The sequence below is a fragment of the Rattus norvegicus genome, chromosome 13, assembly GCF_036323735.1.
Source record: "Rattus norvegicus strain BN/NHsdMcwi chromosome 13, GRCr8, whole genome shotgun sequence".
In the NCBI taxonomy this organism is placed as follows: Eukaryota; Metazoa; Chordata; class Mammalia; order Rodentia; family Muridae; genus Rattus; species Rattus norvegicus.
The window spans coordinates 105,373,605-105,398,289 of NC_086031.1; the positions used below are offsets into that span (position 1 = coordinate 105,373,605).

General features: G+C 51.0%; 2 long non-coding RNA genes across 7 annotated transcripts in view; one reads left to right on the forward strand and one right to left on the reverse strand.

Annotated features, from left to right (window-relative positions):
* Window positions 1-11,154, forward strand: part of LOC102555043 (uncharacterized) — a 50,980-nt gene extending 39,826 nt beyond the window's left edge. For 2 of the 3 annotated variants that reach the window (XR_001840967.3, XR_001840965.3), the window contains exons 4-5: window positions 1,198-1,282; window positions 6,948-11,154. This is a non-coding gene — a long non-coding RNA (uncharacterized LOC102555043). The remainder of the gene's footprint in view (window positions 1-1,197; window positions 1,283-6,947) is intronic. The other variant, XR_005492755.2, reaches the window with a different exon arrangement.
* LOC102555129 (uncharacterized) lies at window positions 8,499-22,395 on the reverse strand. 4 transcript variants are annotated; one of them, XR_010057148.1, is made up of 9 exons: window positions 21,232-22,395; window positions 18,550-18,615; window positions 13,277-13,447; window positions 12,196-12,384; window positions 11,704-11,818; window positions 9,922-10,261; window positions 9,606-9,713; window positions 9,107-9,389; window positions 8,499-8,635 (listed from the first exon to the last, which is right to left on the reverse strand). It is a non-coding gene; the product is annotated as an uncharacterized LOC102555129 (long non-coding RNA). The 4 variants fall into 4 exon arrangements; XR_005492757.2 differs by lacking the exon at window positions 11,704-11,818; XR_005492759.2 differs by lacking the exon at window positions 11,704-11,818 and having other exon boundaries at window positions 9,606-10,261; window positions 21,255-22,395.
* Between the last annotated feature and the right edge of the window lie 2,290 nt (window positions 22,396-24,685).

Consider the following 24,685-nt stretch of genomic DNA (forward strand, 5'->3'; position numbering starts at 1 on the left):
CCATCCTGGACTACATAGTGAGTTTAACACCAGCCAGAGACACATGAGACCTTGCCTCAAAATCAAAAGGACACACACACGCACGCACACACGCACGCGCCAAGGTAAAGTGCATGGTATCCGGAGCTAGATTGCTGGGCTCAGCATCTACCCCTCAGTGACAGCAGGGCCTGAGTAAGTCACTGGCTGAGCAGCACTTTTATCTGTCTCACCAAGCAAGGTGAGGATTACATGTAATTTCTGTACAGGGGCGGGGACAGAATATGTACCCAGAAAATCATAGGCGTTCTGACTGTCGGGATTTGCGGGGAATTCAGTGGGAGAGTCACAACGTATTCTACTGTCTTAGGGTTAGAAGAATCCAAGAAGCCTGAAGAAAGGGGGAAGAAGGGGTTGAAAGCCTGGTTAGGCGCCACCGGCGCGATGTGGTCATAAGTTCCAGTGCTGCTAGCCCCTCCTGGTTATTTCTCAGCTTTCATCGTGGGTTACCAGAAGCTGGGTCACAGTGGAGTGGCTTTCACACAAAAGCCCAATTCATCCCCTGCAGGTTTTCTTTCCGACACAATCACCCCACACAACAAGCTGCCCCATGCATGCGGACTGGGAGCAGCCCAAGCATGGACATCGCGTGCAGAGTTCTGCCTCAGGCCAAGCTGAGGGCTAGAATCAGGCAGAGGGGTCGGATCCTGACCTCCTGGAGGCCTGGGCTCTGAGCAGCCCACTGTGATTCTGAGCCCCATTCAGCCGCTCTGGGGCCAGAGGCTGAGTGCTGAGCTGGCTTAAATATGTGTGCATAGGTATCTCTCAAGTATTTTCCTCAACTGAACCTGGGAATCTGTAGGGGATGTACTCAAAGATGTTAGCCACAGTTCTTAGAATGTGACTTAAACTGAGCTTGATTTTGTCTTTTCAGTATGTTTCCAGTTGTCCACAGTGACACATGTTCCCTTTGTAGTTTGGGTTAAGAGCAACAATGTAGCCGTGTATGGTGGGGCACGCCTTTAATCCCAGCATTAGGGAGGAGGTAGAGCAAAGCAGATTTCTATGAGTTCCAGGCCAGCCTGGTGTATTTCGTGAGTTCCAGGACAGCCAGGGCTGTGTTGAGAAATTTTGTCTCATCCTCCCCCTCTTCCTCCGCCTCTGCCGCCTCCTCTTCCTCATCTTCTTTCTCCTTCTCTTCCTCTTCCTCCTCCTCAGCAGCATAATTCGATGCCCAAAGGTACAGAATCCAAAGACAGGAAATTCCAGGACTCCTAAGAGAGAAGCTGCCTTCAGCGTCAAGGTTTGTCCCTTTGTCTCCTAGAATTCTTAGAAGGATGCTTGAGGCTGTTGGCAACCAGAGTCTGGGTCTGTGAGTCCTTGTCGCAAAAGATACCCATCTATACTTAACTATATAAAGTTAAAAATCAATAAATAAAGGCAGAGGGCACTTCCATAATACACACACACACACACACACACACACAGACACAGACACACACACACACTCACACATACACAGACACACATATAGACACTTACACACACACACACAGACACACACACAGACACACACACACTCACACACACACACACTCACACATAGACACTCACACTCACACTCACACACACAGACACACACACTCACACACATAAATACACACACAGACACACACTCACTCACACTCACACACACAGACACACACTCACACACACATACACACACTCACATACACAGACACACACACACTCACACACACAGACACACACATAGACACACAGACACAGATATACACACTCACACCCACACACTCACATACACAGACACACATACTCACACACATACACACACACACACACACACACACACACACACACGGCTCACAACCATTTGTAATGGTATCCAATGCCCTCTTCTAGTGTGTCTGAAGACAGTGACAATGTACTCTCAGACGTAGAAAATGTATATATAATATAATGTATATACTAATATTTATATTTTATATTTAAAATATATTTAAATAATATATGAACACACACATATATATATAAATATTTTTTATGTATGTGAGTACACTGTAGCTGTCTTCAAACCCACCAGAAGAGGTATCGGATCCCATTACAGATGGTCGTGAGCCACCATGTGCTTACCAAAAATTGAACTCAGGACCTCTGGAAGAGCAGTCAGCAATCTTAACCGCTGAGCCATCTCTCCAGTCCTCTATGACAGTGTTAACTCAGTTCTCAGAGAGAACTTGTGAGACAGGGTCAGTCAGTTCTTATCCCTGAGGAAGAGGAGGTCCAAGGAGCTTGAATCCAGGCCTCTGGCCGAGGGTTAGCAGCCACTACACAGCGATGGCAGAAACAGCATTGTAGCTGTCTTCAGAGAGAAGGATGGGGGCCCACTAGAGCTCAGCTCCCCCCATGCCCTCCACCCTCCCCTGACTGGGCACACCCGTGGCTGAAATGCCAAACTTCTAAAGAGCTGCATTTTATTTCTGGAGGCCTTCAAGGTTGCCCATACCTTACCGACAATCCCTGTCTTTCACCCACCACTGGGATCTGGAAGGAGAGTGCAAAGTCACGCCATGGCAGTGAAACTTGGCCCCCTCTCTTCCATGCTTGTCCTGTCTCCCTTCCCTGTGTACTGTGATTTCTGAGAGACCAGTGACCCTGGGCACCCACTGCCGTGTCACTGACTTCAAGGACTTTGCCCCGGATTTCTCTTGCTCCTGGACACTGGCGATCTGCTTCTGTTTGCCAGAAAGGAAACTTGGATCCCTAGAAACTAAGGAACTTGTTCAAGGTCTCACTCCGGATGAGCATCTGATCTGGGTTCTGAGTGGGCTGCTAACCCCAGCCATGGTCACAATCCTGAAGAGTCATTTTTAAAGCATTTGTGTCATGAGAGAGGCACACAAGGACCAGCCACAACAGTCCAAATAAGGAGGACAATGGGACAGGAAGGGTAGCTGAGCCTGGTGAGGACTAAGCACACACAGAGCCAAGAGCTCTGGCAGGCCATGGGGACAAAGAAGAGGACACGTATGTTGACTCCAGGCCTAATAGCAAAGTTCCAATCCCGATTAGTGACCATGAGATCTTGGGCAAGTTAATCACTCTGAGCCTCAGTTTCTCCTCTGTAAAATGGGAATGATATCTCACGGGGTTTTCATAAGGGTTAACTGAACTAAGACTTTTGGAGAACTTAGAGGAGCTATTAGTCTGTAGTATGTCAGTGCATGCATGGTCACACAGGCACATGCTGTGTGCATGTGTGTCTGTACGTGTGTGTGTGCATGTGTGTGTATACACATACACATGTGTATGTGTGTGCATGTGTTTGTATGTCTGTATATGTGAATAAATGTGTATATATGTAAACATATGTATGTGTGTGCATATGTCTGTAAATCATACTAAGAAATTCCCTCTGTGCAGCTCAGACTGTGTGACATATGACCAGCCACCCCTGCATTCCTGGCCACATAGAGTAGGTGCAGATGTGTGTACATATCCAGCCATGACTACCCCAGCCAAGCATACAGTTCCAGACTTTGTTGCATAAAGTTCCCCCCAAACATGATGGTGTGCGACAGTCACCATTCCTCACAATTCAGCCTGGTGTCAGGGGGCTGCTCTCCTGTTGGTACCACAGAGCTTCGCTCACTGTGCTGTGCTTATGGGGAAGCCAGCTGGGGCCGTTCTCTAAGGCAGGCTTTCTTCACTCCAGCCTTACTGACCTTTAGGGTGAGGCAAGTCCCTGTGGAGGACTAGCCATTGTCAGACACGGAACCTCTATCCCTAACTTCCACCCACAAGCTCTCAACAGCAAATCCAAAGGTCTCTCCACTGTGGCCAAGTGTTCCCCCAGGGACGTACTGCCCTTCGAAGACAGCTGGGATATAGGGAACACTGCAGGGGTGACCTGTCATTGTTATCAGTGGTCCGGTCTTCTCATAGACCAGACAGGGTCTTAGCAGCAAGAAGGCATAAGACTCAGACCACACGGTCAAGCCCAGAACCGTGGGTAGGGAGATGTACCACTGGGACACATCACTGTCTCTCCTGCCAGTGGTCATCATGGCCAGTGTGCACAGGGACCAGGAGGACAGAGCTACCGCAAGCTGATACCCTTTGTAAAAGCACAGGACTTCTCTGTGCCCTCCCTTGTTCCTGAATAACAACACGGAGACCTTTTTATTGTAAGCTTGGGCACTACAGTGGGACAGATACTCAGCTATTCTAACCTGACAATGCTAGCCTGGACTACTTTCCAGACACATGGCCCAGACCTGCCATCTTAGTCATTCATGTCCATGTGGTGACTCCCCTGGTCCCTACCTAATCCCCTCTCCCTGTCTTCTGGGCCCAGAAGTCCCGCCTTTTCCTCTCCTACCTAGCAATAGGCTGTTCAGCTCTTTATTTGACCAATAAGATGGCAATGGAGAACAACGTCTACAAAACGCTAAGTCAGGAGATGCTTCAGAATAACGACAGCACCAAAGTCAGCACCACCACCGGGTCCAGGTACAGTCGTCAGCATCTGAATGCACAGTGCACAGAAACGTCCTTCAGGACCCTGTGGGTTGTCATTTGCACAGTGTGGAAAGGGTTCTTAGTGGCCCCAGGTTTGGCTTGGCTCTGTGAGGCCCAGACACAGAGTAGGGGGTTCTGATTGTACAGTCACCGATAGGAAAAGTGGGAAGGGAACCTTCCTTGGTCCTAGAACCCTGCTCAGTGTCAGCTGTCCCTACTGGGCCTTCCAAATGGTCCTTCAGCACCAGAAACATCAGGTTTTAAACCTTCAAACAGGATGAAATACATTACAGCCCCCTGCTGTGTTGGTTCTCAGAAACCTTCTATGAGGAAGGCCAGTGCTCAGACCGTTAGATTGAAGTGGCTTAACTTAATTCATCTCATTGGCTGTCGAGGACAGTCACAGACAGACCCTGCCACTCAGGTCCTGATGGGCTGCTCTGCGTGTAGGAAGTTCAGGTCACCCGCTCTGGGAACTAACATCGAACTAGCAGACCAAGACACTAGAGCTGCAGAGAAGCCCGGGTTGGGCAGCCCTGGGAGTGGCCACTCCCTCCAGCCTATCCCACGGTTTGGAAGGTCTAGAGCCAGGGCCCAGGAATTAAGACATTGAAGAAAGGGAAACAGGCTTAGTGGATGAGAAGTTGCTGCTGTGAAAACAGAGATGTTCCCCGAATGCCCCTCCCCACCATGAACCGAAGTTCCTAAGAGAAGCAGCATCCATAAGGATTGCAGACTCACTCACTGGTCAGAATATTCCGGTTGTGGAGAGTGGAGATGCTGTGACTCCAAAGCCAAAATCATTTCGGGGCTCTTTAGTTCCCCTAACACTCATCTGTCAGCTGCCTGAGTCTGACTGTCATACCATAAACCTCTGAGACGTGTTAGCAAGACACTAGCTTCCACCAAGCCCAAAGCTAAGCATGACATCCAATGACACTGAAACCTTAGCAGAGTGAAACACCCCACACCCCACACCCCACACCCCACACTCCACACCCCACACCCCACACCCCATACCTGCCCTGGCCGGAACCCACTATCCCCGTTAAATGTGTTTATCTGTGATAATAAAGGTTCATGTAGGGCTGGGATATGGCTCAGTTGGTAAAGTGTTCACCTAACGTGCATGAAGCCCTGGCTTCAGTCCCCACCACCACATAAAACTTCCCACATGCACACCCAGCACACGAGAGGTGGAGCCTGGAGGAGTTAAAGTTATCCTCAGCTACGTACTGAGTTCAAAGACAGCCTGAACTTACAAGCACCAGGATAAACCTACAGCACTGAGGATCTTCACTGGGTGACCTCACATTTGGGGAGCCATAGGATGGAGGGCAGCCTCCACCAAACAAACAAAACAAGTTTGTGTAACCACATCCATGGTAAAACAGGTCATTTAGGACAAACTGAATCCATGTTCCTGGGCTGTGGCCACCCATACATGGCTCAGGATATGTCCCCTTTAGAAAGAGAACCATGCTGTGGACCAACACCACAAGGTCCTGTTTGGGGCGGGTATGTGGAGAGACATGGAAACACATCTGGCTATGCCCAGAGGCAGCCTGGAATCTTTCCCACTGGCCCTGTGGTTAAACACTGCGTGTTCCTTTCTGCTCACAGCATTTTCACAAGTGCTTTGCACCAGGGCCTGGGTTCGCTTTGGGGAGAAGAGTGTAGCTGAGAGGGGTTCCAGGAAGAGCAGTTCCTTAGTAGTTCTTTTAGCCCCTGCTGAAGCTCCAGAGCCTGGCCCTGTCTTTGCTCCCTTCTTCTGGTTCCACCTCTCCATCATGGTGCCCTCTGACCCCTTTCGTCTCAGTATAGCCCATTGCTACTGCCCCTCCACTTACACTCCTGCATTTCCAGGTCACAGCACCACCAATTCCAGCCACTTCCTCCCAGTCAGTTACAACCTGTAGCCTGTTCTCGGGAGCACCAAGGCCTGGGTAAGATGCCCTCCATCCTATGGCTCCCCAAATGTGAGGCCACCCCATGAAGACCCTCAGCGCTATAAGTTTGTTCTGGTAAAGTGTAGCGGTAGCTTGCAAACCGCTCTGGCTCCTGGTGAGTCGCACATGCACACCTGCCCTGGAGCTCTTTAGATTCTTGAAAGAAAGACACGCACGCTAGTTCATTTTTGACATGCTGGGACTAACTCAAAGGCTGGACATTCCTAACCCTTCCCCAGCGTGCACACTTCTCCTCTGGTACTCCTGGCTTAACGACCTCTAATTCTATACTTTATCTTTGTTGTCCTGGCTCTGTCTGGGTGGCTCCCTAGTCTTTGCTGCCCAAGACGTTTCTGGGCAACCCTTCTGGGGGGGACCCCTGTATTCCTTCTCACCTACATTTCAGATGAGTTTCCTTCTGCAGCTCTAACTGATCTGTCTCCCTCCAAATCATGGTGATTCTCCTCTCTTTTCTTCTAGTTCCTGGCCTGTACAAATCCAAAGATCCCGCCTCAGTCTACCTGACCAGACATTGGTCATTGGCTCTTCAATCAAAAACCAAATGGAGACAAGGACCTTCAGCATTTGGATGGGCAGATTCCTGATTAGGGAGACTGGATTAATGCAAAGCATTAGAATCAATCCCCAACAGCAAAGCGTCTTCTGGTCAGCTTCATGCCTGCTTTCTCCTTTAGGGATCAGCCAGAAAGAATGGCTTGCTGTCTTCTACACCCCACCCTTCAGTTTCCTCCTCCTTGGAATTTCGTCTCCAGGCTCTGTGCGGGCTGCTTCCTCTTTCTAAATGTCATCTCTGCTGTTTTCATGGATGTGTGCTCTCCCTCTCTGCTCAAAACATCACAGGATTCCGGCTCTCCTCAGTAACCTTTGCCCTTGTGAATTCTTGACATTCTCCTTGGCCACATTGCCCTGTGTCATAATTCCAGGGCTGTAAATTAAGAGTGTCACACATCAGCACAGAAACTGCAAATCTGTGCACGGAGCTCTGAGCACAGCCACAGAGGGCAGCTTCCTGGCTGGCCCTTGTGCCTCTGTCTCTGAATGCAGCTGTGTCCCAGTGCTTAGTTAGCCTTCCCTCTCCCCCACCATCTTGGTGAATTCACCAAGTCTAGCTCTATGCCAGCATGGGCTGCAGCAGCGCAAGCCCCTCCTGAGTGATCAGATCACTCAACCTCCAGTACCCTCTGGCTCCTACAGCCAGTGACGGCTGTGCTGTCCTTGCTTAGGCCGCACCGGAGACACAGCTGACTTCTGTTCCTCATGCCTGCATCCCCTTCGACCTGCCAACAGATTTGGACACTTGCTCCTCTTGCCATTCTGCTGTGAACCACACAGCCCTTGCCTGCTTTGTCCAGTTGACATTAATGTCTCCCTGCTTCCTGGTATACGCTGGCTTCCTCTGTAATTCAGACAGCTAACTCAGCAGCCCCATTCTCCTGGGAAGTCAGCAGTGGCCTCTCCTCAGCCCAGAGCCTTCTGATGGTATCATGTCCTAATTCTAAGTAAGAACTGGTGTCCTCTCAATGGCCTGTGTAGTTCCTAGCACTGTGGTACTTCAGGTGTACCCCAGTTCCAGGCCTGGACAATAGCCTCCTCTCTGCTTGGAACATGTTTCTAAGTACCTGCACAGCACAGGTGCACGGCACAGGTGCACAGCACAGCTGCTTGGCACAGGTGCACCTTTGGGTTTATTCAGTTCTTCCTAGCATCCCCACCCTTTCTTTGTCCTTTCTTTTTGTCTGTGACACTTACCCCAGATGAACATACTATATACTTTTTATTCCATTGTCTTTCTGATAGAGTGGAAGCTCCTGAGAGGATAGGTTTTTAATCTGACACATTGTGGGTGCCCAGTAACTATGTTTAAGTGAAGGGATGGACGGGAGAGAATGGTTCAGATGTCCCTGAGTCAGCTTTCCTAGGAGGAGGGGTGTGTTTGTCCTGTATCAAACTGGATGCCAGGGAATAGTTAGAGAAAATGTGCTTCAGACCATCAAGTTCAGCTGCTGGTCCCTTGACTGATACCCAGGCCTAGCGACAGGAAAAGCATCCCAAACAGCACAGCACACTGACGTGGACTCCTAGCTCTCAGTCTGCCTCGTAATCCTCTTGTTGCTCACAGTCAGAGGTTAGTCTCCAGAGTTCTACGTCTAGGAAAGGGAATGAGGTGTGAGGAGGGGGTATTTTTAGCCCTGCTGGTTTGGTTTCTCAGCACAAGTGTCTAAAGAAAGCTCCGGTTTTAGTATGAAATCAGGAAGTAAGAGGACTGAGTGGCTTCTCTGGAGATGGCTGCGTGAGCCCATTGCCACACAGGATTAGGCCACAGCAAGTTCCCAGGAAGCGTCTCTGCAGAGTCATCCAAGGCTCAGCAGTAAGAGCATTCGGTCCACCGGTTAGAAGGGCCACCCAGACAGGCTGTGGGCAGTCAGACTCTCAGTGAGGGAAGGTGGGACTCAAAGTTCTGACAATGGGGACTGCCATGCAAGCTCCCAGGGGCGGGAGTGGGGTTTGGGGGGAACAGATGCGAGCTGCCTGTGACAGTGACATGAGGCCTTCCTTCCCCTTTGGAAGTTGAAGGTACAGAAGAAGCGAACACGCAGGAGGGCAAGGGTCATAGTCACCTAGAAATGACGGCTCGATGTGTGTACCACGGAGGAGTGGTGGGAAGCAGCCTGGTTGGTAATGCATTCCAGGAGAACATGGCTGCTGTGGACCCAATGTCCCCACTAAAACTCCTCCATAAAGTGTTCTGAGGGAGCACGCAGAGCTGGGTCATGATAGCTTGGTCCTCATGAATAGATTAGCCCATCCATGGGCTCAAGTGTCCGTCAGCTTCCTTCCATCTCTCTGGGTTCATGGTCTCTGAGACACCGTTGCCTTCCAGCCTGTGACAAGGCAGAGCATCTGGGGGAGAGAAGGGCGGGGCAGAGCAGCACACCTCATGGCAGCCGAGAAGCAGAAGGCAGAGCGAAGGGCTGCTAACATCCCCTTTGAGAGGGTTCCCAGAGTGACCAAATGACCTCCCATTAGGTCCCACCTCTTAAAGGACATACCCCTTCCCAAGAGCCCCGTGAGCTGGGGACCCAGCTTTTTAGGCACAGGCTTTCGGGGGACACTTACCTAGATCATAACAATGAGTTCCCCTCACAACAGGTCCGTTTGAAAGCCAGTTTGGTGCACTGTAGGATGCCCCGTTTTGCCATGTGATCCCCTATGCCATCTAGAATGCTAAAGAGCAGTGTTTCTCAACCTGTGGGCTGTGACCCCTTTGGGGTCACCTAAGGCCATTGGAAAGCACACGTTGTTACATTACAATTCAAAACAGTAGCAAAGTCACAGTTATAAAGTAGCAACAGAAATGATTTTATGGTTGGGGGTCACCACAGCATGAGGTACTGTATTAGGTTGAGGTCCACTGCTCTAGTGAGGGCCTTACCAGCAATGAGAACCTCAGAAGATGGGGCGAGCCAGCCATGAGCTTCCCAGCCTTCAGAGCTGTAGAATAACCAGACTCTGGCGTGCCGTTGCAGCGACAGAAAACAGAGAAAATGAAGCTCACAAGACTCGCTAGTGGGGCCGCCAAAGGAGAAAGTGAGGTATCCGTGGCGGCTTCTGGGATTCAGGAGACCAACTCAGTAAGCGGCGATCTGTAACTATGGCGAGAAGTGAAGTGGGCTGTGGGCGAATTTTGTTCTGTTTTTCAAAATGATTTCAGACTACGTTGGCCAGTTGTACATTGACTTAACGCGAGCTCCAGTCACCTGAGAGAGGGGAACCTAAATCAAGAAAAGATCAGGTTGTAGGAAAGCCTGTGGGGCATTTTCTTAATTCTTAATTCTTAATTAATTATTAATTATTGATGGAGTCGGGCCCAGCCCATTGTAAGTGGTGCCATCCCTGGACTGGTGGTCCTGGGTTCTGTAAGAAAGCAGTCTGGGCAAGCCATGAGGAGCAAGCCAGTCAGCAGCACCCTCCATGGCCTCTACGTCAGCTCCTGCCTCCAGGGTCCTGCCCTGTGTGAGTTCCAATCTTGCTTCCTTCAGTGATGAACGGTGCTGTGGAAGTGTGAGCTGAATAAACCCTTTCCTTCCCAGCTTGCTTTTGGTCATGGTGTTTGGTCACAGCAGTAATAGCCCTAACTAGGACACAGGCCTAGGCAAATGTTGCATGAACAGTGTGAACAATTCCCAGATAGTTTTCTTCTCTTTCCACAACACTGTACAGTCATCAATACCAGGATTAACATAAGCTGCCAGCTTATATCATACTTTGTACCCCGTACTTACATCCCAGTTCTGTCAGATTGCCCCACTGGTGTCTGGGTCTGGCCTGGGAGCCCAGCAGACATCACCAGGGCATTCAGCCTCTATGTCTCCGTGGTCTCTGGACTGAGAGGACTCCACAGCTGACTCTTGAGACCTTGATACTTCTGGAAAGTGCCATTCGTTTCTAGAATGTCCTTTTCGTTGCTGGTTTTGTTTGGTCCATTGGGTTTGTTTGGTTGGTTTTGTTTTCTCAAGGCAGAGTTTCTCTGTGTAGCCCTGGCTGTCCTGCAACTCACTATGTAGACCAGGGTGGTCTTGAACTCAGAGATCTGCCTGCCTCTGCCTCCGACGTGCTGGAAATAAAGGTATGTGCCACCATGCCTGGCTCGCTGAACGTCGCTGAATTTGTGTTTGGCTATTGTCTGCTCACATTAGATACTTTTGGCTGGAGCATCATGGTTTATGTCGATCCATCCCAGAGTGTCAAGGCAAGAGATTGTGTGTCAGGTTACTGCTATGGTAACTGGCCACCTGGTTCAGGTGGGGTCCACCAAGCCTTTCCACTCTAAGGTCACCACCTTCCCCTTGCTATATTAAGTGTCTCATGAGGAGACACCGACATTATGCAAACTTCCTTCTTCTCATCATACTTCTTCCCACAGATATTTGTTTCTTTTGACGTCTCTTGCTAAAAATAGTCACTGCTGTGCTTGTCAAGAGATGGATCTGTGTCTCCACAGCAAGGCCCATTCCATCTCATTCACTCATTCATTCACCCACGCACTCATTAATTCACATACTGTCATCTCTGATGTCTACAGGAAAGAGAGGTGTCCCAGGACCCAGAGAGAATACTAAAGTCCCTGAAGACTCCAGATTCCTTATATGAAATGGTTTGGCATTTGAATATAGCCCACGTGTCCTACACTGCAGGGCCTCTCTGGGGCACTTACTGCAGAGAGACTCTCTTGTGCACTGCAGGGAAGCATCACCTGTCAATCACCTGACAACAAAAAGCTTCCGAGGTGAGGCAGGATTAGAAGGTGGGACGGTCATCCAGCAGGAACTCTGGGAGAGAGTGAGAGGTGGAGAGATTTGCCCCAACTCTGAGGAAGTCGGATTCAAGAAAACGAGGCGAGGTAACCAGCCTGTGCCCGACATCGGCTAGAACACACAGGTTGTGTACATTACAAGCTAGTTGGGGAATGAGCCAAAGCCTAGGCATTCATTCATAAACAATTGGGTCTCAGAGTTGTTGTTCTGGGAACGAAGAGGTCGGGCAGAAAAGCTCGCAGTTACAACTCATGCCTAGTGCAGCCTAGACACTGTGTAAATGTTACTGAATCCACTGTGTACGGAATGGAGCCCGTTCAGGACAGATGGGATTTGGAAGGAGCTTCGGTTTGCAGTTGTGGGACCCACAGGTAGAGACTGGTGCTGCTTACCTGTATCAGTGATGTGAATTGTTTTATCTGTGCCGTTAGAACGGTGTACTGTGATTGTTTGCTGGCGTGGTCACTCAAACTGTCTAATCCCCTCCTGTATTTATAGAGGCTCCAGTCCATGGCTGGTGCCCTTCGCTTTAGGGTCTTGGACAGAGGGGCAGTGTGGTAGGATCAGGTGGCAGGGCCTGCCTGGAATAGAAAAGGAGAGAGGAGCTGAGTTCCCAATACCCCACCCAAAGACATGCCCCCAGTGACAAGAAGACCTCTCTCTTGGGGGGTTGGGGATTTAGCTCAGCGGTAGAGCGCTTGCAAGGCCCTGGGTTCGGTCCCCAGCTCTGAAAAAAAGAAAAAAAGAAGACCTCTCTCTAGGCCCTGCCTCTTAAAGGCTCCATAGCCTTCCATGGGCACCACTCTAGGGAGCAAGGCTTTACCACATGCGGAGACACTAAAGCCTGAAGTGGATGGGCCAGGGCTTGTGTAGTGGCCCTCCACCATGGGTTCCCTTTCCCAGGACACTACTAGCTTTCTTTACTGTCACACTTAGGGTGTGGTGTGTCTTCCATCGTCAAGGTTGCCATATGGTTATGGCATGGCCACCATCACTCATCATGTCCTCATTATAGACCCGAAAAAGGAAAGGAAAGTAGTGGCAAAGCTGCCTGTCAGCTGAACTTCCTTGAAGTGCTCCCTCAGGAGCCCCCTGAGCAACGTCGGCTTCCATCTCAGTGACCACACCAGTGATCGAGGAGCATCCTGCCTGCAAGTGAGTCTGGGAAATGTAGTTTCTTGCCTTGGAGCATCGCTCCCTAGAGAAAATAATGGATGTGTCTAATAAAGAGAAGGGCTGAGTAGGCAAGGGCGGTCATGAGATGGAGCGTGTCTAGAGTAGTACGGCTGCAGACTATCACAGTTGAAATAATGGAGTTTGTGGATGAGGCAGGTGCCCGTGGAATTCACTTACCACAGGCCTTAATTACGTGCTGTGCAATCCGGGAAGGGGCAGCTAATTAATTAAGGGAGTAATTCCAATTTCCAGTTTAGAGAAAAAAAAAATGAAACCTAAAGCCACCCAGTGACTCACCTGGGATCTCCCAGTGGAGTCCAGATTTCATTATCTCAAATCTACCCGGCTTCCTCTTGCCTGCAGGCCTCACCTGCCCAGCTCGGCCGCTTCGAAGACAGCTCTCAGGGGTTCTCAGAACACTCTCCTGACCTGTCCCAGGTCTCCTCGGGACAGTCTCAGTTGCTCAGACTTGGAATTTATAAACAAAGAGCTTACTTAAGGATTCATTTTGAAAAGAACTTAATCTATTTTATACCTTAAAAAAAAATCACATGTCAAGCTAAAAAAATGGAAGGGGACATTTTCAGAGGTTGAGAGCCTTTTTACTGAGACCCCAGACTCAGGGCAAGGCAGGGAACCCGAGGGCAAGGCAGCAAAACGGGCCATTGCTTAAGAGCCATGAGGATCGAGTCCTGGGTACGTCCTTGCCCAGGGCCGGTAGCCAACAACAGACTCTGGTTGTCCTGCGGCTATTGGTGTACCCTGCGGTCACATCCTTACCGAAGGGTCCATCGTAAGAAAGTGTATCCCCGGCTCACTACCACACAAGTGTGAGAGTAAAGGAAAGCGTAAAGTCACAGGGATTGGACCGCTCTGTCTGTGGCCGGACAGCGGCTGTGACTGAGCGCCCCCTCGGGGCAGCATCTGGTACTGCATGCAGAGGGACTGAGGCATCTCCACTCACTCCACATTCCCGTCGAGCCCAGGCTGCAGCCCCGTATCCAATGTGACACAGCGAAGAATGTGGCCCAACACAGGACCACAGACTTACTTTAAGACCTTATGAGGGACTTATGAGTCCTTCTCTATGACTCGACTGTGTAGTTCTGAGCATAAACTTTGTAGATAACAACACCACACTGCGGTATCAAAAGGTTGATGACGCCTGGCTGGTGACCTGAGTCAGGGACTGCATGTAAGCCCCGACTTCTGGGTCCTAATAACTGGTGTGGTGACATATGCCAGCAATGCCAGCACTCGGGACACTGAGGCAGTAGGATTGCTGTGAGTTCAAAGTCAGTCTAGACTATGTAGGAAGCTTAAAGCCATGTAGAGCTTGGGCCATATAGGCAGAGCCTGTTTCAGAAAACGAAACGTGTGATTCCCCACCACACTAATTTCACTGTGAATGTTTGCGGTGGATAATGAAGTCATTATTAATGGTGTGTCGCAATAAATACAGAAGGAGTGGGTTGGCAGGGAGGAGGGCTGGACATCCTTTCTGTTTCAGGATGAATTGGACCCATCTTTGACCTCAGGTGATGCTCAGAATGTTAAACCATGGAATGGAAGGACCTGCGCTCCAGTGCTGTCCGATCGGGTGTGGAGCTCCAAACCCTGCACCTCGCTTTGACAGATGAGAAGTGGAAACAACACAGCCAGGGGCCAGCGAAGCAGCTCAGCGGGTAAAGGTGCTTGCTGCCAAGCCTGGTGACCTGAGTTCAATCCCGGGGCTCACATGGGGGAAAGAGAGGTGCAGCTTTTGTAGGATGTCCTCCTACCTTCATACACGCATGCATAACACACACACACACACACACACACACACACACACGTAATTTTTTTTTTAAAGAAAAAATCTCTAGAGGATCCATTAGAAGTGTCACATGGGAGTTTCCTGGACAACTGAAAATCCACTTTTTAAATTTACAAACTCACTTTGTAAAGTGCTGAGCTTAGCTGGGTGTGGGGTCCAGGGGTTTTATCCCGGCACTCTGCCAGAGGCAGGAGGGTCTCTCTAAGTTCCACGCCAGGTAAGACCCCGTCTCCACAGTAACAACGACGACAGTCTCTAGCTGTCGGCTCAGAGGTGTTTCTCGGTGCGTGGCTCCTTCCTGCCTCTCCTGCAGCTGTGTTTCTGCCATCATCTCCTCCGCTCCCACACCTACCCATTGGTTTTCTGTTTGTTTGTTTCTGTCTGTTTGTCTTCCTCACACTCAGATGTTTATGTTGAACGTTCCCTGAGAACTTCTCACCCGGACACTTCTGTTTCGTTTTGTTTTGGGTTTTTGAGGCAGGATTTCTCCACATAGTTTTGGCTGTCCCTGAACTCACTACGTAGATCAGGCTGTCCTCGAACTCACAGAGATGCACCTGCCTCTGACTCCCAAGATTGAGGCGCGTGCCATGATGCCTGCTGCTTTACCACTTTAATCTGCTCTGGGGTTGAGACCAAACGCAGAAAAGCGTGTGTCCCATCTCAGGAACAAAGGGAGCTGTCACAATATGGAGGCTTTCACCGTCTCTTTCAAAACTACCATTTCATTTTCTCAGCCATTCTGAGAGACAGACATTTCCGTCTCTATTTATAAATCAGGGACTGAGGCTCAGAGAGTTGGACAACCTGTCTGAAGCCACCCAGCAAAGGGCAGGCCCACGTCCTGGTTCAGATCCCAGGACTTGTTCTGAGCTTTTGGTCTAAAACAAAAACTTTGCCGAGAGAAAAGGTCCTGTCAGTCACATGAGTGAAGGGTTTCCTCAAGATGCCACAGTTCCTGTCTGTGCTCGGCTCTGGTAGGAATCCCAGCTCAGTGGAGAGCCCCTCCCCTCATATGATTGAGGCACTCAAGCCAGGTCATGTGGTTACCTTTGCCCACGAGCAGGCATTTCTCTGTGTGACATCACACTGCCACTGAGGCTTGCCCAGGTGCTCCGTGGCCTCCCGGGGCTCACACGGAAGTTGCATCACTTCTGTTACTTGGCTTTTAAGTTGTTTGTCTTTGGTTAATATTAAGCTGGAATGGGGTCAGGAAAAGTTGTCAAGGCAACCAGACAGCAAATACACTTGCTATAGCCCTCGGGTGAATCATTTCATAGGCCTGCAGGACAGGGCTGGGCTGGGCTGGGTCAGCAGAGAAACACACCCCCTCCCTGCCCACCCCCCACCCCCCCACCTCCATGTAGAAGAGGCTGAGTCTGGTGCAGTGACCCCCACCCCCACCCTAAGCACCTGAATTGGCCAGTTAACCTGCCTTACTGCATGGCCTCCTCCTTTCTTAGCCCAAGGAGAGGCAGACAAGAGACTGATTCTCTAAGTCACAGACAGCCCAGGTAGGCCTGTGACAGAGGCTCCGGAGAGTCTCAAACCTCTGTTTGCACAAAACTCCCTAGAGAGCTCAAGAAGACACAGCTTGGGGACCCCTATGGCGCCTGAGTTTACGGTTTGGTAGGTCTGAAGTGGGGTCAGAGAGGTCACGTGTCTAGCAGTTTCTCAGGTGATGTAACCTGTGAGTTCAACTTGCCCATGGCTGTCTGGGTGCCCTCCCTCCCCCTCCCTGATGGCCTGTACTTGTGATGGGCGGAGCAAAGGAGGAGGCGTGGCCTCCGGTGAGGCTCGAATCTGCCACGGGTCTTCCGGTCTAGAACTCTCCTTTTCAACCTGCTCATTGCATATGAACTTGGGCAGCTGCCAACCTTCCCTCTAAAGTGAACCATCACAGGAATAGGAATGAACGCTTCCAGCACCAGTTGCTCAATACTCTTACATTCTCTGCCTTACCCACTCCAGCAACTCCCTGCTATGGCCTTCAGTCTGGTTCTTTGCATGGTCTGAGGGCTACAGGGCCTTCCCCTGGCCCCTCTCCCTTGTACTCACCTGTGGCGTTTCTCAGTGCTCCCTGGCACATGGCCTCCTCCCCATTGTGCAACTCATACAATAATAACAACAACAACATCATCCAAGTGTTGGCAGATGGCTCAGTGCAAGCGTGAGAAGCAGAGTTTGGGTCTCTGGCACTCACACAAACAATCCCAGCACTCAGGATGTGGAAATGGGGGGACCTCCCCCTACCCCCCCATCAAGCTGGCAGCTAGAGCGGCTGTATCAGTGAGCTCTGAGCTCCACCAAGAGACCCTTCCTCAATACATATATAAGGTGGACCCCAAGGAGGAAGACAGCCAAGGTTAACGTCCTCGGGCCTGCACACACATGTAAACAGACACACACACCACATGCGCACATACACGATTAGAATCATTCGATGTGATAAGCTCACTGTTTGCAACACAAGTGTGATATAGATTTGTGTCGCTGAACATGGAGAAGGAGGGCAAAACCATCCTGCAGGATGGGAAGAGTCCATGGGAGGAGAAGAGGGGCTTAAAGGCCACAGTGTGCCTGCAAAGTGACAGGAGGGGACTGTCACTAGCCAGAGGTCTTAGGATGGAGGCAAAGGGACTGAGAGGTGGGGAGGGTTGTGGGAGGATGGGGGAGTGTGGGGGAAGGGTGTGTGGAGGGTGAGGGGGTTTGTGTGGAGGGTGGGGGAGGGGTATGTGGAAGGTGGGTGGTATGAGAACATCCAGAAGGTAGCTTCAGTGGTCATGGCAAGAGACCCAGGATGGTGGCTGTGGGAAAGCATGGGAAAGGTGTGAGCTGTCACTCGATGTTCCTCCTGTGCTGGCAGTAGTTTGGATGTTAAGGATGGCGTTTAAATGTGGAATAATGTTGATATTTTAGGGAAGAGGAGGTATTTGGCGAGTGTGTACCTCGGTGAGGAGTTTGGATATGCACCTGATTAGCTAGAGAAGTCTCAGACATCACGTGAGGTTGCTGTGGAACATTCCACAGTGTGCTGTGCACTGGGCCGCTACACTGTATAATACATGTGCACAGTTGTTATTTTCCAATTAGTAGTGATAAAAGATGTGCGAGCCATTGCCTTCAGAGCATCTTAGGATGCACGGTGTGTATGTGCACCGTGTCCATGCCTGGTGCCTGCGGAATTCAGAAAAGGATCTCAAATCCCCTGGAGCTAGAATTGGGAATGGTTGTGCACCTGCATGTGGGTGCTGCCAACTGAACTCAGGTCCTCTGCAAGAGCAGCCAGTGCTCTTAGCCACCGAGCTTCTTTCCAGCCCCAGGATGGTTCGTTTTAAATGTCAACTTGGCCCAACCTAGAGTCACCTAGGAAGAGAGTCTTGAGCGAGGAATTTTCTAGATCAGGTTGGCCCGTGGGACATTTGTTGGAGATGGTCTTGATTGTTAGGTGAGGCGGGAAGATCTGCCCACGTGCGGGCAGCACCATTTCACGGGTTGGACCCTGCGCTATGTGAGACAGAATGATCCAAGAGTGGGCTGGAGAGACGGCTCAGCAGTTGAGAGCACCGACTGCTCTTCCAGAGGAAGCCAGGCTTGAAAGGCTACAGAGAAACACATACAGGCAAAACAGACTCTCATAGTAACAAAATATTAAGCTAGAAGAGGGACAGCAGGCAAGCAATGTTCTCTGTGCTCTGCACTGTGGGTGTCAGTGTCTGCCCTGACTTCCCAGAAACAACAGACTGTCTGTCACCTGAATTGTAATCCCAGTAAACATTTCTCCCCTGATCTGCTTCTGGTCATGATGTCTGGTCGAAGCCTAGGATGAAGACAAGAGAAGGCTGAGGGTGAAGATTTAGGACCAGAAAGCATCAGGCAGAGAAGGTCACGCCAGGACGGCCCTAGCTGTCACCGGGCAAGCCCGCAGCCCCACATGTGCGGGCAAGAGTGGCACCACACTCAGTTCAGGCTGGTTGGGGAGTGGAGAGTTCCGATCCACTACACAGCACCCTGCCTCCTCCCAGAAAGCGCATCACTCTGCTCTGACATTTCCCTGACTCCCTGACAGGACTTTTCCATGAATGCCCTGCCCTGGGGCTTCCTGAGCATGGGGTCCAGCAGCCGTGCCCTTTCCTGTCCACTCTCCATAGAGTGCAGGACAGGATCCACACAGGTGCACCCACTGGGTCCTCGGGTCCCCTGGACCGGATTCTTAAGCTCCCATTTCTTGTAAGAAATCCCACTCCTTCCTAGTGGACTTCAGGTTAGATGTGATGGGCAGACATGTGACTCCCCGTCCTTCCGAGTTCAGATAAGCTCTGGCTGTTCACCTACCCTGCTCCAAGCCTGTGAGATACCTGGAATTCTGGGTAATGGGACAGGGAAAGATTGCTGTGATAGCCCACCTGTCTGGAGGCTCTCTGTTACCCAGTGTTTTCTAGTTCCTATGGAAACCAAAGCAGGGTTTGTAATTGTCCCTGGAAGAAAAGGGAAGGGCCGAGTTTGAGACTGACGTCCTTCTGCCAGTGGGCAGCTGAGTCACCCTGCCATGGTCTGGCGCTACCATAGAGTCACTTCCCTATAGACTGAGGCTCCCACTGGCTTCTCCTCCTCAGCGAGAGCTAGTCCTCTGCCCATGGTAGTCAACAGGCACATGTACCCGGTACTCACATACTGAGCAGAGCCCTCAGCCCTATGGCTGGCTAGCAGAGTGGGGAAGGACATTAGTGACAGGTGTAAGAGCTGGCAGGCAGGTACAGACTCTGTCCTTGCAGCATGTGGTCCCAGACGGTTTCCAGGGCCTCCTTCACTCTGCCTGCCTGACCTTGGCCATACCATTCTGCCTCAGCTTCAGACCAGGGGCCACCTCCAGACACCACTGAAACATGGACATGGGATTAAGTTTCCAACACATTTTCTCCTGGGGTGGAGGGACATTCAGACCACAGCCGTCTCCTTCTGTCACTGCATAGAATAAAGAGGCCTCGCTCCACAGACATGAGAGAATAGTGCAAGAGATTCCATGGGTCGACACGGGGTGGTGTCGGCAAGAGGTGACCATGAGGCAGAACACCCAGGTTGGTGCTGGGCACAGCTACTTGCTAGTTCTGCTAACAATAGCTCTCTGGCTGTGCTGGCCGCTGGCTTTCCCTACCAGAGAAAGGTTCTCTGGCCCTGCATTAGTGGGTGCTCACCAGGAGAGGTCAAGACAACTGTGTCACATGCACGCTGGGTTTCAGTGAGCCCGTACATCTAACCAGGCTGGGTTTCTGGGACCTTGGGGATAAGTGACTGCAGAGGAACCCACCCATCCTGGTATCTTCTCTGGGAAGTCCAGATGGGACACCAAGGGGACCCACATCCTTCAGCCCCTTCACAGAGGGACCCAGGCCATTTCCTGTGCTGACCCCTGTGTGCGCTTTTGTCCCCTACAGAGCTGGCCAAGAAGCAGAGATCTCTTCCCTGTGCATGAAGACCATGAAAGGTGGTCATAGACTAATTCAGTGGGTGAGATGTGTTTATCTGTAAACACCACAAAGAACAGGGCCCAGAAGGCTTTGTAGGGTAGCCACATATTAGTTCCTCAGTGTCTTCTCTCTCTCTCTCTCTCTGTCTCTGCCTCTCTGTCTGTCTCTGTCTCTCTCTCCATCTCTGTCTCTCTCTCCCTCTCTATCTCTCTTCTATCTCTCTGTCTCTCTCTGTCTCTGCCTCTCTATCTGTCTCTGTCTCTCTCCCTCTCTATCTCTCTGTCTCTCTCTGTCTCTGCCTCTCTGTCTGTCTCTGTCTCTCTCTCCATCTCTGTCTCTCTCTCCCTCTCTATCTCTCTTCTATCTCTCTGTCTCTGCCTCTCTATCTGTCTCTGTCTCTCTCCCTCTCTATCTCTCTTCTATCTCTCTCTGTCTCTGTCTCTCTGTCTCTGTCTCTCTGTCTCTCTCTCTGCTGTATATGTGTCATATGTATATACACATAGACATGCTACATGGATACAAATCAGATTTTGGTTTTATATGTGTGTGTACAATATATATGCAGTGCCCAAGGAAGCCAGAAGAGGGTGTTTGTGAACTGCCATTTAGGTTTCGAGAGTCAAACCTGGACCCCCTTAGTGGTCCTCTGAGCCTCCAGGTAGCACATTGTGATCTGAGCATTTAGCATCACCCGTTACATAGCTGTGGCTGGGGCTATATTATCCCATCTCACAGGTGAGCAGACTACATGTCAGAGTCAGAGTGCTGAAAGAGTATTTTGACAATTAGCTGTCAACCTAAGACAACCTGAGCATCCAGTGAGGAAATACATCCTGCCTGCCTCTCCTTCCTTCCTGAGTCCCACCAGGCCACCCATAGCTAAACCCAAAGAAGGCTAGTGAGCCAGAGCCAAGGTCCGAGGGGAGAGCATCTGACACACACATGGTACCCGGGTTTCCACCCCGAACCTTGGTTAGCGACACTTAAAAACCTGCATCCCAGCTGGGCTTGGTGGTGAATGCAGGTCCCCCGGCCAGCATGGCACTGTGTGCTCTTGACATGGTCCTTTGACAAGGCTGACGGTCAACCTCACCAGCTGCCCTGGTCTGCCAGGATGTGGGCTGCAGGCCAGAGCACAGTGACAGAGGGGCCTGTGTGGGTGAGAGGAACAAAGGCCTGTGGTCACGACGCCCACATACAGTTGCCTGGACTCCTCAGGGACAAAGGGCAGAGTTCTAATTTGGGCTCCCAGTGGGAGCAGGAGAAGCCATGTTCTTGTTTTCCTCACACTTGTGGTGGGCTTGTTCATCCCCGGTGTTGGGCCTGATCTGGGTTCCCACGAAACTGTCTTAACCTCATGCTCACAGCCCACAGGACTAATGTCTGAGCCCATCATGGCTTGGTCACACTCACGCTCCTGAACACAGTGTGACCATGGCTGGGCCCCACTCTACGCCTGGTAAAGAACCTATGACTGTCTCCTTCATCAGGGGGCCGGTCCACAGCGCTCCCTGACAGCCAGACTCAGTTCTCAGAACAGACTCTCCCCGAAAGGAAATTCATCTCTTCAGATGATTCAGAAAGGACAAGGGGACAATAAGCCAGCCCCTGTGAGAGGAGAAATGTCATCTTAGTCCTCCTGTTTCCTCGGTTGACAGCCCCACCCCACCTTGGAGCTCCTCCAGTGTCCTGCTAGGTGATTATCTGGGAGTTGCTAAGGAGGACTGCACGTTGCCCTTTGGACTTCCTTTTCCTTCTTCGAGCTCCTTTGCCTTCTGTCTGCCGTGCTCCTGTCACTGGCTGTGATTGGGGCATAGTGTAGAGCACCTTGCCGAAGGTGGCTCCTGGACCTTGCTCTCCCCTCCACCCAAACCCCCCTAACATCCCAGGCTCAGGGACTTGACTTGCCAGCTCACCTTATCAAAGTAAGAGAAAGAAAAGACAGCTCGGGCAAGCCAGTGCTGGCTGCTGCACCCCGGTGCATGACAGTGATCCGGTCAAAGCCAGATCTGGTCGGCCTTGGTTCTGCAGAGCTGTGCTCACTGTTGATGCTCTATGCTCTGCCCAGGGGCCTGAATCATTGACTCACTCCCACCTCTTGTGCCACCACCACCTGTGGACCATGCTGACTCCATCTCCTCCTCAAATATACGTGAAGAAAGAAACGGGGGAGGGGGAGGGGAAGGAACGGGGAGGGGAGGGGCAGGGGCGGGGAGGGGAGGGGCATGGCGTGGAGGGGGCGGGGCGGGGCAGGGGCAGGGGCGGGGCAGGAGAGGGGGAAGAAGAGAGGGAGGGGGAAGGAGAGAGGGAGGGGGAAGGAGAGAGGGAGGGGAAGGGGAAAGGAAGAGGAAGAGGAAGAGTGCCCCGGGGAATGGATGGTTCCCCTAGTTTAACCCCCTCAGTCTGAAACAGTGTCCAAGCCACCACTGGGGGCTCTGTAAAAGTCGTGAGGATTGGCCTGTGGAATCAAAGCTGCTTGTGAACAAGCCTGGCCAGCTGGGTTTGATCCTGGAGGCCCGGATGGTAGAAGAGAACCAACTCCCAAACGTGCACACCGTGGCACGTGTAGCACCGTGTGACATATGTATATGCCCAGCTCTTCCCACTTCCTCCTAATGAACGTGAGTGCACACTGGTCCTTGGATACCTCGAGCAGCCAGCTCTGAGGCATGCTGTAGGACGTGAAGCCACACGCCACCAGTCGTGTCCCACACCGGTCAGTGTTTGGTGAGGCACCCTGCTCGGATCTGGAATTACTGATGGTGTGAGCCACCAAGTGGGTACCGGGAGCCAACCAAGGTCTCTGCAAACCACACAAGCTCTTAACTGGAGAGCCATCTCTCAACTACGCAAAATATAAGGATGCAGTATGAATTATATGAGGGCTTCACAGCCCTTAAAGAATAGAGGCAGCTGCACTGTGAACCAGCTTGTCAGAAAGATATTAAGGAGATAAGGAGATTTGGAGAGCGGTGATCTCAGGGCAAGATCCCACCCAGCTAAGTTTATTGTTTGTGCTTACAGAGGCAGGCAGATTCCTGAGTTCAAGACCAGCCTGGGACAGAGCTAGTTTAGGCCCAGGCAGGGTGGGAGTAGTGACCTCAGAGCCGGATCCCACCCAGCTAACTTATGGTCTTACTTACAAAGGCAGGCAGCTCTCTGAATTCATTGCTATGTTCTAAAAATTATGTACTTGCTGTCTCTAAGCATCAAGGGGCTAAGATCATAAAATGCTAATTTATGGGATAGTCAAAAGGGAATCTGGGGCGAACAGTTGAATTGGTAGGCAAAAGACTGGGCTTTGGTAAGCAAGAGAGAGTTGCCCAGAGAGAGATCTGCTTGGAGAGCGAACACAGCATTTTTAGAATATTTTTTTTCTAGCAAGAACAAAACTGGAAATCTCTGGAGAGCAGAACACAAGGCTGTCAGCCTGCACCCCCACCTCACTGACTTCAAGTCCCTTCGCCACTCCCAAACACCCCTCCCTCAGGACCCCTAGCCCAGCCGAGACTGGGCCTTGGCAGGTTTCTTTACTTACAAATTACTCTAAAGCCAAGTGTGAGGGGTTTCATGCAACTTCCACAGCGGCTGTGTGTTCTTTAGGGTTCTTTTTTCCGTTCTAGGGATTGAACTCAGGGTTTGCACACTAGGCAAGCGCTCTACTGCAGAGATACACGCTAAGCCCTCTTTGCTTGTTTTTAAAAGATTCTATTTTTGTGTGCCTGGGTGTTTTGTTTGTACGTTTGTATGTGTCACCTCTATGTGCAGTACCTGAGGCCAGAGGTAAGTGCTGGATCCTCCAGAACTGGGGTTACGGGCAGTTGTGAGCTGTCTTAGCATGGGTGTTGGGAACTGAACTCAGTTCCTCTTGCAAGAGCAGCAAATGCTCTTAACCTCTGAGCCAACTCTCCAGGTTTCACCCAAGTGGCCCAGGTAAATTTGTACTTGGTAATCCTCCTGCCTCAAGATCCAGAGTAGCTGGGATTACAGGCCTGTACCACCAAGATTATCTTAATTTGTGTGATACTACCTAGAATTATGGAGAGCCCATGGATTAAGGGCTAAATGCAGATACCCTCACTCTTTCCTCACTGCGATTGCCATTATCCTGTTCCTGTGGAGACTTCCTGTAGTTGCTTTTCCTTCTCCCTCCTGCCCCAGATCCCAGTGGGTCCAGGAGATCAGTGCTGATTAGGTGATCAGTCAAAACCACACCTTCCTGGCTTTACTCTCTCTCCCCAGAAAAGCATCAAGGGTCAAGTGGCTTCCTGATAGGTGATCCCTGGTGACAGAGGGAGAGCCTCAGGAGAGGGTGTGTGCTGACTTTTGACTGCTCGTGTTGGGTTACTCCCTGTGTGGAGTGTCCCCAAGGGCACCTTCTCACAGGATGCAGATGGTCCTCTTGGGCTCATGCATGTCCCA